Below are 18278 nucleotides of genomic sequence, written 5' to 3' on the forward strand. Positions count from 1 at the left end.
CGGCGGCGCAAAAGTGATGCAATGGCTCATAAATAAGACCCATAATTTTTAAATGAATATAACACCAAATTATTTTATGTTCCCCATCCCCCATGCTCTTGTCGTATCGCCTCCCTTCTCTGAAAATGGTATTCATATTTCTGCTCTCTGAGAGGGGGTGCTTGCCACTCTGCAAGTCCTGCCTGAAGCATGCTGCTGGGAATTTGGGAAGGTGGTGTGGGTTTGAGAAGATGGGGTGGTGCTTTACCTAAGGAAAATGTGCTACACCAATTTGAGTTGTGATCAGTGGAAGTCCAGTACTGGCCTGAGAAGCAGAGAAATTGATCATGAATGTTGAGTCACTAAAATACCAGGGGTAGCAGAGGTGACACCATGCCCGGTGTGACCTTAATCACATCACAGGAAGTGACATCACATGGCCTTTGACACAGCATCCTCCCAGGTGATGTCACATGACCTTAACCCTGATGACATTGCAATAATTGACATAGTTAAAGTCCCATATTAACTATATAATTAATGAACATATGACTTACCGTTGAGAACACTTTTTCTGGTAGAGACTCTAACAATAGATTCCTCACATTAGAATATTTCCCAGGTGTCAGACTGTATCTGGAAAATCTTTAGCAGTACCTCTGCGCACCAGTAGTTGCCACCAATCTGTTCCGCATCAGCGTCATCTATGTCGGAACTGAAGTTGCAGTGCTTTTCCCAGATAAGCACCAACCTGGCACACTGACATCAGTTTCTTTCATGACTATTTCTGTACTAAAAATGCAGAGCCATGTAAAGCTGATGTTTTGACCAGTGTGCAGTATCTAATGGGATATTTAGAGTGAAGAGCCCAGTTCGCAGAGCGGGAAGTCCGGGATGGTAGATGAGGATTCTGTGGTTAGATAGAATCTACTCTCTAACAGAAAAAGCGTTACCAAAAGCAAGCAACTTGTGCTTCTGATACAAACTTCTAAGCGCATATTCCTCACCTTAGAATAGATACCCAAGCAATATCTCTCCAGATGTGGGTTTGCGAACTGGTTCAAACCAGGAAGTCCTAGAGAACCAAAAGGGCAAAATGTCTGGCCTGATGCAAAGTCCAATTCTTCGAGAGATCGTTCTCTTCTGCACAGCCCAGCCTTTTTTTCACTGAATCCAATAAAAAGCTGTTTGTTCACTCTGTGGTTTTTGTGTTGTATTGTATTGTGTTGTATTGTATTGTTTGTCAAAGTGGTATAGCACGAACTGTAACCCTAGGGGTATCCTGGCGCTGGAACTTAGACAGATGACATCAACAAACATCAAGGCCTGATTATCGGTGGGAGGCATTGCTCTCGTTCCTAGGGAACAGCCAGGTTTTCAGGCTCTTTCTAAATCATAGCAGGGAGTCAGCTTGTCTAATGCTCTGAGGTAGCTCATTCCAAAGGCGAGAGGCCGCAGTACCAAATGCTCTGCCTCCCATCATGGATTTCTTAAATCTGGTAGTCGTTACAAGATTTGCGCTGGAAGAGCGAAGATGTCTCATGGGCTTATACCAAACAAATTTCTCCTGCAGAGATACAGGGCCCATACCATGTACTGCTCTAAACACAATACATAGACATTTAAAACTGACTCCTTAATGAGCAACCAATGAAGGTCCCTCAGGGCCGATGCTGTGGAGGACAAGGGATGCCTATTTAGCACCAGCTTTCCTGCTTTAGACTGGATTCTTTGCAACCCCTGCAAGATGTATTGTGGTGCTCCCAAATACAGTGAGTTGCAGTAGTCCAGTCTGCTCAGAATTATGCTCCTCACTACAAGAGATCTAGCATCATTAGGCAGCAACAGAAGAATCTGCAAAGCGCTTTTAGCAAAGCAAAACAGACGTTAACCGTTTTGTTAGCCTGTGACTTCATTTGGAGGTTGTCATCCACCAGGACACCCAAGTTACGCACAGTTTTGACCGGGGCCAATGGGTCATCCCTAGGGGTGATTTTGAACTCTAGCAGCAAGTGCTGGAATATTTTAGCAGTAGAGCAATGTACCACCTCTATTTTCCCCCCCTTTGAACTGCAGAAGATTTTTCCTGAGCCAACTAGAGGTCTGGCGCATACATTCCTGGAATGTGTCCATGGTCACCGCATGCTTCCCTTCCAGAGAGAACACCAATTGGGTGTCGTCAGCGTAATTGACCACGTCAATTCCAAAAGATTTAATGAAAGGGATCAGAGGATGCAGGTATATGTTAAAAAGAATGGGGTTTATTACAGAGCCCTGCGGCACCCCGTGGCGTACCGGAGACTTAGAAGAGGCTGTTGTGAATGTATCTAGGACCCTATTTAAATATTCCCGATTCATGACCTTATGTGGTTATAACAGAACATATCCTTATAAAGGCATAAGAATCATATCCATATTTAGTCATAGCCAATGCAGTCCAAATAGGGCAAGGCGACTCCCATAGACTCCTAGAAAGCACAACGCGTTCTTTAAACAAACCAAGCCTCCAGCAGCCCGGGAATTCCCCCTGCTTTTGTTTTGATATGAACAAGAACTGTAAGTTCTTAGTGACGTCTTATGTCCAATGTTACGTCAAACTCGGCACCTTCCAGGTATAACTATACCAACGTTGCCTTAAGCAAACACACAGTGGTTTGGAACAGAGCGGCTATCTACTTGCCCGAAGCCCAGCTGATGCGAGAGCCGAAGGAAGCCGACCCTCCCATTGACGCACTGAGAGAGACGCTGTCCTTTCTCCTGCCGAGAAATCCAGCTCCAGTGTTTCCAGTCACCCTCGCGGGTTTCTGGGAGATCGAGTCCTCAGAAAGAGATACAAGACCTCCTTCATTCTATAACCAAGGTACGGAGCTGATTAAATCCTTAAGAGAAATCTTGATGCAGATTCTTGGCAAAAACTAGCTTAACTTAAACTGCAGCTCACTTACTCCTTCCCACGTACTAGGCTTAGGTTAGGTACACCGGGGTAGGCGTATCTTAGAGGCACCAGTTGAGTACGTTTAGTCAATGATTTTATGTATGTATATATGTTATCCATTTTAGGTATCATATGGCTCAGAAACCATATAAATGCTTTTACAGTATTATTTCATAATACTCCTTTTACTGTACGCACTTTACTTTATAACAAGTATTGCAATTGTGGCAATTCACTTCTTTTGCACGAGAAAGAGGACTGCTCAATAAATAACAACTTTTATTGAAAACGCCTGTCTCTCTATTTCTCTGCACTCTGGTGGAACTAAGCATGCATGATTGACTGACTGAAATAGCTGTCTATTGTTTTCACACAACTCTGGAGATATACTCCTTATTCTGGAGGGAGCAAAGTTGTCATGTTAATGCGGTTGTCAGAATCTAATACCTTCTTGTCTATTCAGGGAAGTTAACTCATCCCTGTTTACTCGAGAACGTTTCTAGTGACCTCTGAGCTAGCTGGCATTCATAATTAAGTCTAACATATTCAATAGAGACCTAGTCGACCTCAGTCTTACGTCTAAACTATTGTTTATGTTATTCCAATGCGCAGAGCCTATTGGGAATATAGGAACTACACTACAAGGCGAACGGTGTCATGGTTACAATCTGTTGTCTCTCTGATAGAGCTTGTCCTTTCACAGCCATTCTTTACAACCTTCCAATCAGCACTGCATGGCTCACCATGTCGAATGCGGCCGACATGTCTAGTAACACTAGCACAGATGGATTGCCATTGTCGGCTCGCATTCGCAGGTTATCCAGTACAGTTGCCAAAGCTGTTCCTGATCCATGTCCTGGGCGAAAACCAAACTGATCCCTGTCTAGTAGATGATTATCTTAAAGATAGCATGACAAAGACTTGCTGGCGGCCTTTTCCAGAATTTGTGCAGGAGAGATATGGGCCTAAAGTTTGCTGGATTTGTTGGGTCCAGAGAAGATTTCTTAAGCAGGGGGTTACCACTGCCTTCTTCCATGCCTCTGGAACCACTTCTTTTAAGGATTGACAGCAAATCTGCCGCATCCAAGGAAATAGTTCTTGCCTAAACTCCTTCCAGATCTTTTGTGGGAGGGCATCTAGAGGAGACCCAGAGGATTCACTTTGAGCAAGGCTGTTGAAGAGCTCCTCAGTAAGGGGTTGAAAATACTTCAGAGATGTTTCTACCCAAGGTTCCTCAGCTAATATCTGAGGAAGTTCATCCTGGCGACTAATGTTACCTGGATCAAAACCTCTAACATTTTTGGTGATCTTTTCATTAAAGTGGGTGGCAATCTCATCGCACAGTTTCTGCGATGCCACCACGTTATTTCCTGTGCAGGATGGGTTGGAAAGATCCCTTATAATATTGAAAAGAGCTTTTGTGCTGTTAGGCGCATGCAGGATAGATTTGGCATAAAAAAGGGCTTTGGACCTGGAAATAGTCTCCTTATATCAAGCCTGCACTAGTTTCAGCTCTTTCCCGTCTGATCTATGGATGACCTTCGCCACCTCCTCTCAGTCTGTCTGCATGTGAGTCACATTAATTTCAGCTCCTCGCTGTAACAGGGGGCTGAGGGTTTCCTTATATTCTTCATTTGTTTCATTGGGGCCCACAGATCCAGGGTTCTGGTGATGTGATTATAGTAGGTTTGACTGAGTCATCACGAGCAAAGAAGATCTGATTCAGGAATGTTGGGTCTGTTCTGTTTTTCATTAATTTGTCCCATTCTCTTCCCTTGCGATAGGTCACTGATCGATTGCTGTTATTCGCAGGACTTGGTATTGTAACCCTGAAATTAATTAAGAAATTGTCAGTCCAGCTTTGGGGCAGTACATCGATCACCTCCGTCTCAGTCTGGCTTGCAAACAGGAGGTCCAGGACATGTCCTCCTTGATAGGTTGGCTGTTGTACCAATTGGTATAAACTGAGATTCTCACACGTTTGCCTCAGGTCTCTCAGATAATTCCCTAGAGCCCCATTATCCCATAGATTAAAATCCCCTAGAAGCATCATTCTGGAGTGTGTTAAGGTCAGAGTGGTGATGGTGTCGAACAGTGCTTGGTACTGGGTATCTAGACCTGGAGGTCTATAGCAGACCATTTCAGTTAGTAGCCTTCCTTTAGCCTCTTGCAATGAGAAACCCAGTAGTTCAATCTCAGTAACCTAATCAACCTGTAGTGGAGCAAATTTCAATTTTTCTTTGAATATCACCCCGACCCCCCCTCCTCTTCCAGAGACCGTTGGTTTGTGAAACATTGTATATCCTCCTGGACAAGCAAATCCAACTCTACAGAAAAGTCAGTGCTAGTCCAAGTATCTGTTAAAAATAGGACATCCAGATCCATGTCCTCTAGCATAATCAACACCTCCTGATAGTGCTTTATCAGGGACCTACTATTAATCAAGCTACAGGTTAATATAACGCTTTCCTGTGGTGAGGCTACTTGATGTTCCCCCCCAGCAACCCTCTCACTGATGCTGAGCATTGGTGAGAGGGTTTGTATGACCAATGTGAATGTAAAAAGATAGCTCTTTTGAGATCCAGACTATGGACCCTCTTCTCTGAGTTTGAGCCCACAATGTTGGCAGCGTGATGTTTTGGCTAACTTGGAATGGAGTTACCACCTTTGGTAGTAGGGAGACACGAGTCAGAAGAACCAGCTTGTCCATGTATTCACCACTATGAAGATTGTTTTAAGAGTCAGAAGTCTCCGGGTACAGCTGTTTAGGGGCATAAATGGGGAGCCCATAAGAAACATCGGGACCACATTAATATCCCATTGGGGCATGACAAACTGGGTTTAGAGGAACAAATGTTGCAAACCTTTAAGAAAATGTGTCACAACAGTTGACTTAAATAGCAAGGGCGGATCCGGCAACCACAGAAAATCCAAGATGCCAGTCAAATAACTTTTAACAGTACACAAGGCATGGCTATTCTGGGCTAACAGTAGCAAAACAACAAAGGGTCTGACTCATCTCAGTAAGGCAAAGTCTATGAACTATAACAAACAATACAATTGCCAATACTGAGAATAATTTGTCTACACTTGCTTGAAGCTTATCATATATGAATTAAACATATACACGCAGTTGGATTTTAATCCGTCAATGTTTGTTTTATTACTTAAAAAAACTGTTTAGGAATACGTTGAAACAAAAAACACCAACACTTTCTAAATATGTGTAAAACACGGAAACAATCAATATCACATGAAACAAATCCTACTAGCCATAATGCATCCTTTACTTTGGCACCCCATTCAAACTTGCTCTCTCACTCACACCAATACTACCACTCTATTCCATAAAACCCAATCATTCTATCTTTCTCAATCGCGCAACACAACAACCAATCACTCCTGATCCAGTCAAAAGACAAAAACTAAATTCCACGTAAAAAAATCACTACATCCACTTTGAAAACAAAATGTGCAGGAATTATTAGATTTTTAGGTTTATTCATACACAAACATCAGAACATGATCCAATTAGTACATTAAGTGATTTTCACAAGAACGCTTTTTTGACAGGGAAAACATAAAAAAGGTTGACGCGTTTCAAACCAGACCCTTTGTCCTGTTCTCATCAGGACCACAAAAATTCTGAAAAAGGATAGAAAATACTTTTGTGAATATACAACTCTTAAGAAGCTGCTTAAAAAACAGAAACGCCACACCTGGCGTATGCCGCCTACCTTAATTCAATGGGATCGCCTGTTTGAGATTCAATTCTTGCAAGTACACGTCTAAAGAGGTACAACATAGAACAGTACACACAGTTAATCTACCTAGTCAATCTGGACCCTGTATAAACATAGATGTAGCTGTCAGCAAGTCCAAACAATGTTCTTACCCATGTACAGGTCTCTGTAGGACGTATAAGATACGTCCGGTCAACTCATGGAGAATGCTGTTAACCCAACTGGGGGAGGGGGGGGGGTGTCAACAAGTTGCACACGACGATGAAAGCCCCCGTGGCCTAGGCCTGCAAGACAAGTAAGGGGCACATTTTTAGGGATTCTAGTCGGTCGGGTTTTGCGGAATATGGACTGCAGGATTGCCGAGAGCTGAGCCGAGCCAAGTTTGAGTGCCTGGAGGAGGACGCTGCACCGCTCTGCTTTTTCCCTTTATCGCTCCTCAGCTTAGCCCCGCCACAAGGACCCTTGTCCCACTTCTGGAGGTGTCCGCATCCCTTGTGGAGAGTAGAGGGCGGAGTGGATCCGGCGAGCTCACCGCGAGAGAGCAGGAGAGAGAGGCAGGAGAGCGAGGCAGGCGAGGCAACCCTGTGCACAGCTATGGTGTGTGGCGCTGTGAGCTGCAGGGGAGGAGCAGCGGGGATCAGTGGAGATTGGCGATATCGGCATCCACAGGTGGCTGGAGGTAAAGGGGTTGGGGTAGGAGTGCACTGGGGTGGGTTGGGCAGAGCGGGAGTGGCTGATTCTGCAGCCGGTTCAATTCCTGGCTCAATTCCCTGCCCCTGTGTACCTCGATCCCCCTCCTTTTCCTCCTCTTCAAGCAAGCCATACCCTCTGGCCACAGCAGCTTGCTGCAGCACCTGCTACTCACTCACTCCTGCCCCCAAGCGTCTGCTCCCCTGTGGACTGAGGGGGATTAAAGTACACCCCCGGACACCGGAGCAAACCAGCCTAGACTTCAGGCATCAGGAGGTATTAGGAGCACAGAGCATTGGGTGGGCAGTGGAGCACGGGGGGGTCACGGAGCTCTGCTATAGCAGTAGTACCAGCAGTACCAGCATCAGCACCTGCACCAGTACCTGCACCAGCGCCAGACTTTGCTTAAGCAAGCAAAGAAACCCCTAAAACCACATAGGAAAAAAAAGAGTAAAAGATAGTAGAACATCACAGACAGCTGGACAGAGTTACGGTCCTCGGCTTTTCTTTGTGGTAGCTCCAACAGCAAATACAGGGATACTAGGAAGGAAGGAAGGAGGTAGAGGGGGCAGGAAGTGCGCGCTACCATCACTAGCGACCACCACTATCAGGTGCTACAGGACCATAGGGCAGTAGAGTGTGAGCGCGGCTGCCAATGGGGCAGCCGCTAAGTAAGAGCCCGGGGAGTGACAGTAAGACAGCTTGGCTAGGTACAGCTGATCCGTGGTCCCCCCGTGTGCACCGCTTGCCTCCGCTGTACCCTTTTTGTATACTCTCTGTACCCTCTCGGCGTACGCCCTCAGCTACCTGCTAGCGCCCAGCGCTGTACCTATCAGCAGGCACCAATCTGCCATCAGTCAGGAACTAGAGCACTAACCGGGCATTCATTTGGGAAAAACTGGGAAGCCGAGGCAGGAACTTTGCGCCCGCTCCCACTTGATCTGCTTCGACTTGCTCGTCCAACTCTACAAACCGTAAGGGGGCGTGACCAGGCAAGGACATAATAAGCCAAAAAAAAAAAAAAGAAGGGAAGAGGGAAGGGAGGAAGTAGGAAGGAGCAGAACAATGAGATCTGGAAAAATTAGACAGATACCAAAACCAAAATCCAATTCTAAACTTTAAACTAAACCACAGAGAAAGAAACTGGGGAATTCGGATTCACCATCCCCATCACACTCAAACAATCTGCAGGAAGACAGTCATTCCACCTGTAACCAAATAAAAGAGGATACAACCGTCGCACTGGTGGAAAAGCCAACATCAATAGTAAACCAAAATTCAACCCCAATTCAGACAACTATTAAAAATGCTCAAACCAAGTTCTCTGCTGCATCTCCTTGTCTAGTTACAGCCCTTCAGAAAAGACCTACACTAACCTCATTACATTTGGCATCAAAGCCAGCACCAACGGTTTCAGATAACCTTGTAATTATTGATGAAACGCAAGTAAAGAAAAGGATATGTTTTCATCAACCAAAGATCTACACCAAGTTCTCGTTCCTAAAAGATCCTGGGACAGCTATTTATTCCAAGATAGGAAACATTAGTGGTCTCCATACACCGCTCCTACAAAGCGAGTTTGACTGTAGTCGGACCACTAGTGATCAATTAGTTGACTCTCTAACAGCTGCAGTCCCTTACTCACCCAGAAATGAGATTGCCGCTGTCACACCAACACCAGTACCACCCGCTTCTTGGAGAGCAGCAGCGGATACTCATATAGCTGATCTAGACCCCACCGATTACAACACTTCTGAAATGGCGTCTACTAGAAAAATCTCCAGCAACGATTGGAGATCATCAAAAAAAGTCCAGCCTTCAGAGATAGTAACTGCTAATCCAATGCATCAGGGAGAGACTCATTCTGGGAAGCTCAGCTCCCCCCCATACGGAATCAAGACATGTCAGTGAAAGTCAAGGTTTTAATCCACAATGTGGAGCAAAGAGAAGACATATCTTCTTCTCATTTACTTAGCAGTTCACTCAATGCAACGAGGGAAACCAGAGACCCACGACCAGAAACTTTTATAGCTATTGAAGAGCAAGGAGTCGGCACGCAATCACTTCCATTCGTAAACATCTCTTTGTCCCAAACTAAGTTACTTCAACTAAACTCGTGTAACACTCCTGACCAAACAGTCTCAAACAACAAGTTAGCAACATCAAATCCACTACAACGCCGTACATTACCGTCATACAACGGCTCTCTATTAATCAACAATTCCACAAACAATGATATATCTTCCATAGCAACACAGGAGTGGGAGGAATTAGTTGCTACTTATACTCTCAGATCACCGGAAGCTCCAGACTCTATATGGCTAACAATCTTGAACACCTTGCAACTCTCGGCCACAGCCTTGGAGTTCCAGTCTCATAAAATGGACCTGCAGCTTTCTGTTCTGCAGACAATGGCCGACTCCATTTCAGGAATCGACTGGAAAATATCTGAGCTAAACGGTCTGATAAGGAGGGGTCAAGACGCGGTCTCTGCTGCTCAGTTAGCTCCATCACAATTACTACCATGTGATCCAATTTTAGATAAATTGTCATTCCTACCATCCGTGTTAGGCGACTTGATATCAGACTTAAAATTGACAGTCCAACAAACTAGGATCCTGCAAACTTCGGGCCCTCCTCTAGAGCCCCCAGTGGTGCCAACATGCCTGACAACAGAGCAGTGGGCTGAACAGAGCTCAGTAACTGCTCTGCCCTCAGTCCAAATACCATCGTCTGGACGATGGAAACAGAGCTAACGACCATTTCTGCGACCAAATTTGAACCATCGCCAGCAGAGAAACAGGTTTCTAGAAGGATCCGTAGGAAGAATAAAAGAAAAGGAAGAAATCGATTACTAACGGATTCAAGATTAAATCCAATTGAAATACAATTAAGTTCTTCTCCTTTACCAGCCACCGATGGCAGGACATTAAATTATGATGAACAATCGCCCTTCACGTGCAAAGTCGCTGCAAATGCTTCGTCAGAGTCTCCACCGCATCGCGGAAAATTGACAGCTAGCATTACCAAGAAACCTGTATAAAAAAAGCCAAACAAACTGAAACAGAAACTCTTACAATTCAAACCTGCTCAAATAGCACACAACGCTTGCAATGCTGAACCAATCCCACCCAAAAGTGTTCAAATAATAGGAAGAGACGAAAATGTTATGGCTAACAATGCGGAGCCAACTAAGCAATTTGAATCAACTCCATCCGAAAGTGCCCAAATAACAAGAAGGGACGAAAACACCATGGCTACTAATGCAGAGTCGACTCAGCAATCTGTACGGAACTTGCACACCCAAACCTGGGAACCAAGGATCGACTGCGATCAAAGCAAACAACCAAATTACTTAGACATGGTACGCCCAAGTCACTCCCTTCAACTAACTTCATAGGGTCATGAGAGACCTCAAACCAACTCACCAACACAAGAGCATGTGAATAACCCTACATCAATTCTATTCATCCACGAATATACATCTCGAGGTAGGGATGGCATATTAAACAGGAGCAATATACTAAGACTCCTGTGCTCGGTGAACCACCTAGCAACCATTAGCTCCAAAGATCTTATGCAAATAGCGTTTCAACCAAACACTGAGCCTCACCGCCCAGACATAACAAAAGCAACATGGCTCTCCCAAGAAATAGCACATAAAATTATGGGAGAAGGAGCAACATTCCAGCAATGGGGGATTGAACTGAGGCTCAAACAGCGACCACGCTATCCAAAACCTCTCCTACCTTCAACAAGACCGCAGGTTAAAAAAATCACCCACTCCATACTTAAGGGAGCAAGGAGCAGCTCGCCGAAGCTGTTGCCACAAGACACAAAAAGTTCTCGGCCTGGCTTAAATCATACTCAAGGTAGTCATCTCTCGCCTAACATCATGCACAACTGGGAGTCAATACAACGCACAATCATTACAACGACTGTCGACTGTCGATAATTGACAAAAAAGGGAAGAATTCACTACCTATTCAGGAAAGCCCGGGGAACTCAGAATTTGCTCCTGGAACACCAACGGCTTAGCCAGCAAAAGTAACAATCCCGAATTTCTTCAATACCTGAATGCGTTTGACCTTCTATTGCTCCAAGAAACTTGGGAAGATAAAGCATTTCAGCTCCAAGGGTTCACATCGTGCTGCATTCCGGCAAACAAAAATGCCATTTTTGGGCGAAAGTCAGAAGGCTTAATGTTCTTCGCCTCAATATCTACAATAGGCGAATTTGAGACAATGGACTTTCACATAACTCCTCCAAGTGCCATACAGGTGGTAAAGATTATGTTTCGGTCAAAAAAAACAGGTCAAGGGAGTAATCATAATTAATATATACATCCACCCCAAGCAGAAACAAAAAGCGGTGGACGACTTGGCAAAAACGCTGGAAAAAATAATGGAAGTAAGGGAGTTCGACTCATTTATCTTGGCTGGTGACTTCAACATGCTCCTTATTAATAAAGATGAAGACAACTACCTCACACAAGATCTGAATACAACAAGGCCCAACAAAAAATCAGAAATCTACAAAGTACTCAAAAAACGTATTACGATCTTTGGAGCAGCTCAACTTAAGGGACTTAAATGGTCGCTACGCTGAGCATGATCCGCCGGTAGTGACCTTCCACTCCAACAAACAATCCTCTCATCTTAATTACATGTTTATATCCCTAAATATGTTCTGCTGGGTAACAACTTTTAGAATAGGGACGAGCGATCTCAGTGACCACTTGCCTCTAGAAGCCAATCTAAGATCAAATTGTCAACTGGTAACAGCACCATTTATAGGCCCTGACACAGAGGTCAGCTCAAATGTAAAGCGGCTTCGGTGCAATATCGGCAACATTGACTCCGTAAGCCGCAAAGTGAAAACCATTTTCATTGAAATTGCCAGCTCTTCAACCCAGGTGTCGGACGTTTGGCAAAACTTCATTCATGCCATCAGAGAGAAAATGGAAGAAATTATGCTTAAAAACTCACGTCAATGGAAGGGAAATTCGAATAAACCAACCTTAGAAATGAAAATACAAAAACGACTAATAAATCAAAGACTGAGGCAATTGCGGAAGGATCAGACAAACCAGAGCCTACAAAGCGACCTACCGCCAGCAAAAAGCCAACTCAAACGGTTGAAATGGGAAAAGCAGAAATTAAGAAATGAAGACCTGTGGGTAAAACTTCTCTATGAGGGGATACAGAAAAACTGCTCTAAGTTTTGGCAAATGGTCAAAACTCAAATATCTCAGAGGAGGTATGGGCAAAATATCTACTGATGCATTTCAATAATGATGACACCATTGAGGACACCGTTATCAACAATCTTTGTCTAAAACCCATAAGGTCAAAATCAAAAGAAAATTCGAATAATATGGGCATAGAAGCCCAGGGAAAGTGCGCCCATGGAGCAACTGGCACCTTAACATTTGATAAACCCAATACTGATGAAGATCCCATAAAGGCTATTGAGCCAGCCCCACCGAATGAAATCTTGCCGGCAGATATTCAACGAAAAATATCAAGGGGGCAACCCACTGGGGCACCGGGGCCGAATGGCATTCCACCGATACTGTACAAAACAGATGTGGAGTTCTGGAGCGTATCGCTGACACCAATATTTAACAATATAAAACACACTCAGACTCTTCCAGAGTCTTGGCATGGGTCTGTTATCAGCCCGATTTATAAACGCGGTAGCAAGAAGGATCCCTGCAGCTACCGGTTCATTGCCCTACTAGATGTGGAGGCTAAATACTTTGCTGGAGTCATCCTGGAGGAACTAACTTCATGGGTATCCGGAAATTCAATTATCCCAATAAATCAAACGGGTTTCTCCAAAGGCCAAGGGACCACAACCAACATCATGGCATTGTCCCTGCTGATGGGAGCAGCAAAAGAGATTAATTCATCTTTATACCTCTCGTTTATCGATTATACTGCGGCATTCGATCATGTGGACCGCAACAAATTATGGCAGAAACTGGATCACTGGGTATATCAAAGCGCATCTTAGACGCCTTAATTATGCTCCATTCAGAAACCTGGATGAAAATCAAACTTGGGGCAGGCACGCACCTTTCGAACGCCATCAGGACAACAAAAGGGCTAAAGCAGGGGTGCGTATTAGCACCACTACTATTTAATCTTTTTCTAGCCGACCTACCTGGGGTCCTTGATAAATGTCCTAATCACGCACCCAAATTGGGGGAAATTGTACTTTCTAATCTTCTATTTGCAGACGACCTGGTGCTGATAAGTCGGACACCAACGGGCCTCAAGCACCTTTTGAACGTAACTTACATCTGTTCGGCAAAAAACTCCCTTCAAGTTAATTTTAGTAAATCAAAGGTCATGGCCGTGAATTACAGGAAAAAAAGGTACCTCTGTTGGTCTTTAAATGGAAAACAGCTTGATCAGGTGACCTCTTATAAATACCTGGGAGTTAACTTGGACTCCAACAACACATCAAGATTCCAACTAACTCCCTACGAGGCAAGGCGACGAAGACCTAACTGGCATTAAAACCACTAAAGGCCAAACTACCTGATCTCACCTTCAAACCGCTCCTTGAAATTTTGCGTGCAAAACTACAGCACACTCTCACATATGGCAGTGAATCGCTACATGGGAAGGATGCCGCTCTACTGGATACAGTTATAGCCAATACATACAGGGCTATCTTCAATCTTCCAAAATATGTTTCTCCAGGCCAAATTCGACTAGAGTTTGTCATTCTCAGACAAACCCTAGAAAGGTGGAGCGTGTGCATAGCTAGCTGGCACAAGATCTGCTTGGCAGAGACGGGCTCCTTAAGCTCCAACGTATGGGAAGAGTTATGTCGGCAACGCAAATCCTCCCTAAGAGACTACCTTCTTGAATCATTCCAAGTCCTTGGCCTGACTGATATCTGGGAAACATCAATAGACCTTTTGTCTCTATAAAAATCGCCAAAAATCGCCGCGTATCATCTCAGTGATCGAAGACAAGCAGGATCTAGCAAACAGGGCCCACGGCTGGATAACGTTGGGTGACTATGGAAAAATCCAACCACAGGCATACCTTAACATTGGTATGAAAAGGGAACTCAAAGAAATGCTGCTAAAGCTACGCCTAGGAGTAATTCCCATACTCCCCCATCTCCCTCCCTGGGAATGAAATAACTCTTCACAGTAGTGTCACCTGTGTAAAACTGCCAAGGAGGACATAGTCCATGTGCTTTGCATCTGTCCCAGACTAAAGGAGGCATAACCCTCTACAACCTTTCTTCAAATTACATGCCGTTCGGTCCTGCAGGCAGGCAGTCAAATTGTGTTTCAACACCAACAACACCAAATTGAACTGCCAGGTTGTGAGGTTTTTTGATCCGACAGAGAAAGGACTAAACAGTGCTTGATGAACATTATATGGCTCCGAGGACAAGCACCAACTGATCTCAATCAACTCTTTATTTTTAAATAATTTAATCTGATACGCCCAAGTACACATCTCTTTTAACATGCATATTGGTGTTTTTACAATTTTGTAAAGGTTTTAATTAACTATGTACAAATAAATAATAAACTCGTTCGAGGACCCACATGGCATTACGCAGATTTCAGGGCGTGTTTAACCATGACCAAATGGTCGGTTCATTCCGATGTAATGTGTCACTATGAGGAGCACAAAGGTGGCTTACGAGACCTCACTAAGGCAGAGACGAATGCCCAATATGGTGGCCACACTTGTTTCTCTATACCAACTAAATAAATAAAATTGCGTGACCCAAAATGCTGGTGGCGATTCACTATGGTAGCAACATAATTCTTAAATAGTTGCCTTACTGACTCCCATGCCACAATACCATCGCAACTAACACCACTTCTTATGAAAGGGTTCCGTGAAACGAACCTAAATGGCAAAGCTGATTCTATCCCATTCAAAAGATTTTTTTTTCTGTGTAAGGTACTTCAATACGGCTGACCCCATCCTGCAGCACAACAATAAACTCACAGGTGTCTTCTCTGTATTATTCAGGTAATGATGGTTTGCCATGTGGGTCCTCGAACAAGTAGAATCCCTAAAAATGTGCCCCTTACGTGTCTTGCAGGCCGAGGCCATGGGGGCTTTCATCGTCGTGTGTAACTTGTTGACACACCCCCCTCCCCCAGTTGGGTTAAGAGCATTCTCCATGAGTTGACCGGACGTATCTTATACGTCCTACAGAGACCTGTACACGGGTAAGAACATTGTTTGGACTTGCTGACAGTTACATCCATGTTTATACAGGGTCCAGATTGACTAGGTAGATTAACTGTGTGTACTGTTCTATGTTGTACCTCTTTAGATGTGTACTTGCAAGAATTGAATCTCAAACAGGCGGTCCCATTGAATCAAGGTAGGCGGCATATGCCAGGTGTGGCGTTTCTGTTTTTTAAGCAGCTTCTTAAGAGTTGTATATTCACTAAGGTATTTTCTATCCTTTTTCAGATTATTTGTGGTCCTGATGAGAACCAGACAAAGGGTCTGGTTTGAAAAGTGTCGACCTTTTTTATGTTTTCCCTGTCAAAAAAGCGTTCATGTGAAAATCACTTAATATACTAATTGGATCATGTTCTGATGTTTGTGTATGGATAAACCTAAAAATTGAATAATTCCTGCACATTTTGTTTTCAAAGTGGATGTAGTGATTTTTTGACGTGGGATTTAGTTTTTGTCATTTGACTGGATCAGGAGTGATTGGTTGTTGTGTTGCGTGATTGAGAAAGATAGAATGATTGGGTTTTATGGAATCTAGCGGTAGTATTGGTGTGAGTGAGAGAGCAACTTTGAATGGGGGTGTCAAAGTAAAGCATGCATTATGGCTAGTAGGATTTGTTTCATGTGATATTGATTGTTTCCGTGTTTTACACATATTTAGAAAGTGTTGATGTATTTTGTTTCAACGTATTCCTAAAAAGTTTTGTTAAGTAATAAAACAAGCATTGACGGATTAAAATCCACCTGCGTGTATATGTTTAATTCATATATAATAAGCTTCAAGCAAATGTAGACACATTATTCTCAGTATTGGCAATTGTATTGTTTGTTATTATCCTGGGCTAACAGCAGCGGAAACAACAGCACCTCTGACAATGAGACTGATGCGGTTCAACTTGTTGTGAAGAAGCCCTTGCTAAAAATGTCTCCCAAAGGCAGGCATATACAGTTTTTTTTAAGGACACCTGAGTCCCAAGATGACATCAAAAATCTCTGGATCAAGATCAAAATCATTCAACTATTGACACTCAATTGCCATGCACAAAGGAGTATTGTGCACAGGTTCAGATGGAGGACCGAGTGCTGCGTCTGCATTAGTTGGTCCTCCCAAAAGGGTAGCCTGATTGGAAGACAGATGCTCATGCTCTGGAATATGGGATACAAACTCTCTATGCACAGTTTGGGCCCACAAAGGTGACTTGGGCCTGGTTGGGCCTGATGTTCTTGAGAACCTGGGGCAGAAGCTGTCTTGGCTGAAAGGCATACTAGAGTCCTGAGTTTCAATATAAGAAGAGCATGCCTATGAGCGAGAGTCGTTTTGGAAACTCAAATGCATAGAAGTGCTGACATTGCTAATTTTCTGCAGTAGCGAATAGATAGAGCCATTCTCAGTAGAAACCTTGTGGCACCACCGACATTGGGTCAGCCAGTCAGAGGAGGCAGCACCTTTTCCATCACAGAGCAGGATGGGGTCAGTGAGACCGCTGACCCCACTTAACTCTTTGATGAGGTATCAGTGATAGACGATTGGCCCTGGACACTTCAGGGCTGAAAACTGAAGTTCCTAGGTTTGAGTCTATCAGTGTCACTCTCCCTCATCATGAGAGGGAAGATCTTGAGGTACATTGCCAGGCTAAGGAGGTAACACCCACCGGGCTGTGACTTCTTCTGCCTGATAACATTCAGTTCAGGCAGGCAGGTGCATGAGCTTTTAACGCATGGAGAGGGCATGGCTGTCTGACCTGAACAAGAAGAGGGTCTTTCAGGCTGACCTTTGCTCAGTCTGACAGCCACTCTTCAGGTCTGGAAAAAAAGTGGGTGGTGGGGCTCGACTTCAACAATCAGTTGTCGAGTTAGGGAAAGACTGGAACCCTTAGCTCCGCAGATGTGTTGCAACCACAGCCATCACTTTAATGAACACCTGAGGGGCACCTATGGGCCTGCATGACCAGAATGTGGATGTATACATTTGGAGCTCCAACAACACAATCCAGTCTCCAGGGTTAGAACCTGAGACACAGGGAGCATCTTGAAGGCCTTCATCCTTTTTGGCACCAGAATGTAGCAGGAATAACAACCACACCCTACTTCTGATGCTGGCATCCTCACGAAGGCCCATTTGGCCAGCAAAGCCTGTACTTTCTGAAGTAGGAAGAAGGGATGGTCCTCTATCAAACGTTCTTAGGACATGGGCAAGGTATGCAAGGTTTCCAGAAACAGAAGGGCATACCCCGCTGCATGATTTGAAACACCTACTTATCAGAGATTATTATTTGCCATTGGGGAAGGTGGTATCTGATCTTCCTGCTAACTGGATGGGTGTGCCATGTTGAGGACCCCTTAAAGATGTTCGGAGGGTGCGGCAGCCAAAGGGGTGGGGGACTGGACAGTACGCTGGGTGTGGGATCCAGGTCCTCTGTAGGATCTGCGTTCCTGCCAACAAAAGGACTGAGAAGCCTGCTTGTGGGTAAGGCTGTGATTCCGGGTGCACATAGAGGCTACACAGTATCATCGTCACATAAACAAAAGCTTAACAAAACGGAAATTAAACAGTTTCCAAATATTGCAGTAGTATTTTAACTGTTATGTTGAATCAAAATATTACATTTGAAAATTATTTCTTTTATGTCCAAAAAATATGATTAGTAAATCTACCCAAAACTACATTACATGCATGTTAGTATTTTAAAT

The 18278-nt window shown here is 44.2% G+C and overlaps 1 protein-coding gene across 11 annotated transcripts in view; it reads right to left on the reverse strand.

The window, feature by feature from the left end:
- The window catches only part of DCDC2C (doublecortin domain containing 2C), a 5988712-nt gene that overhangs the window by 2211554 nt on the left and 3758880 nt on the right, over positions 1-18278 (reverse strand). The gene's annotated exons all lie outside the window — the stretch shown is intronic.

The sequence above is a fragment of the Lissotriton helveticus genome, chromosome 6 (genome assembly GCF_964261635.1).
Source record: "Lissotriton helveticus chromosome 6, aLisHel1.1, whole genome shotgun sequence".
In the NCBI taxonomy this organism is placed as follows: Eukaryota; Metazoa; Chordata; class Amphibia; order Caudata; family Salamandridae; genus Lissotriton; species Lissotriton helveticus.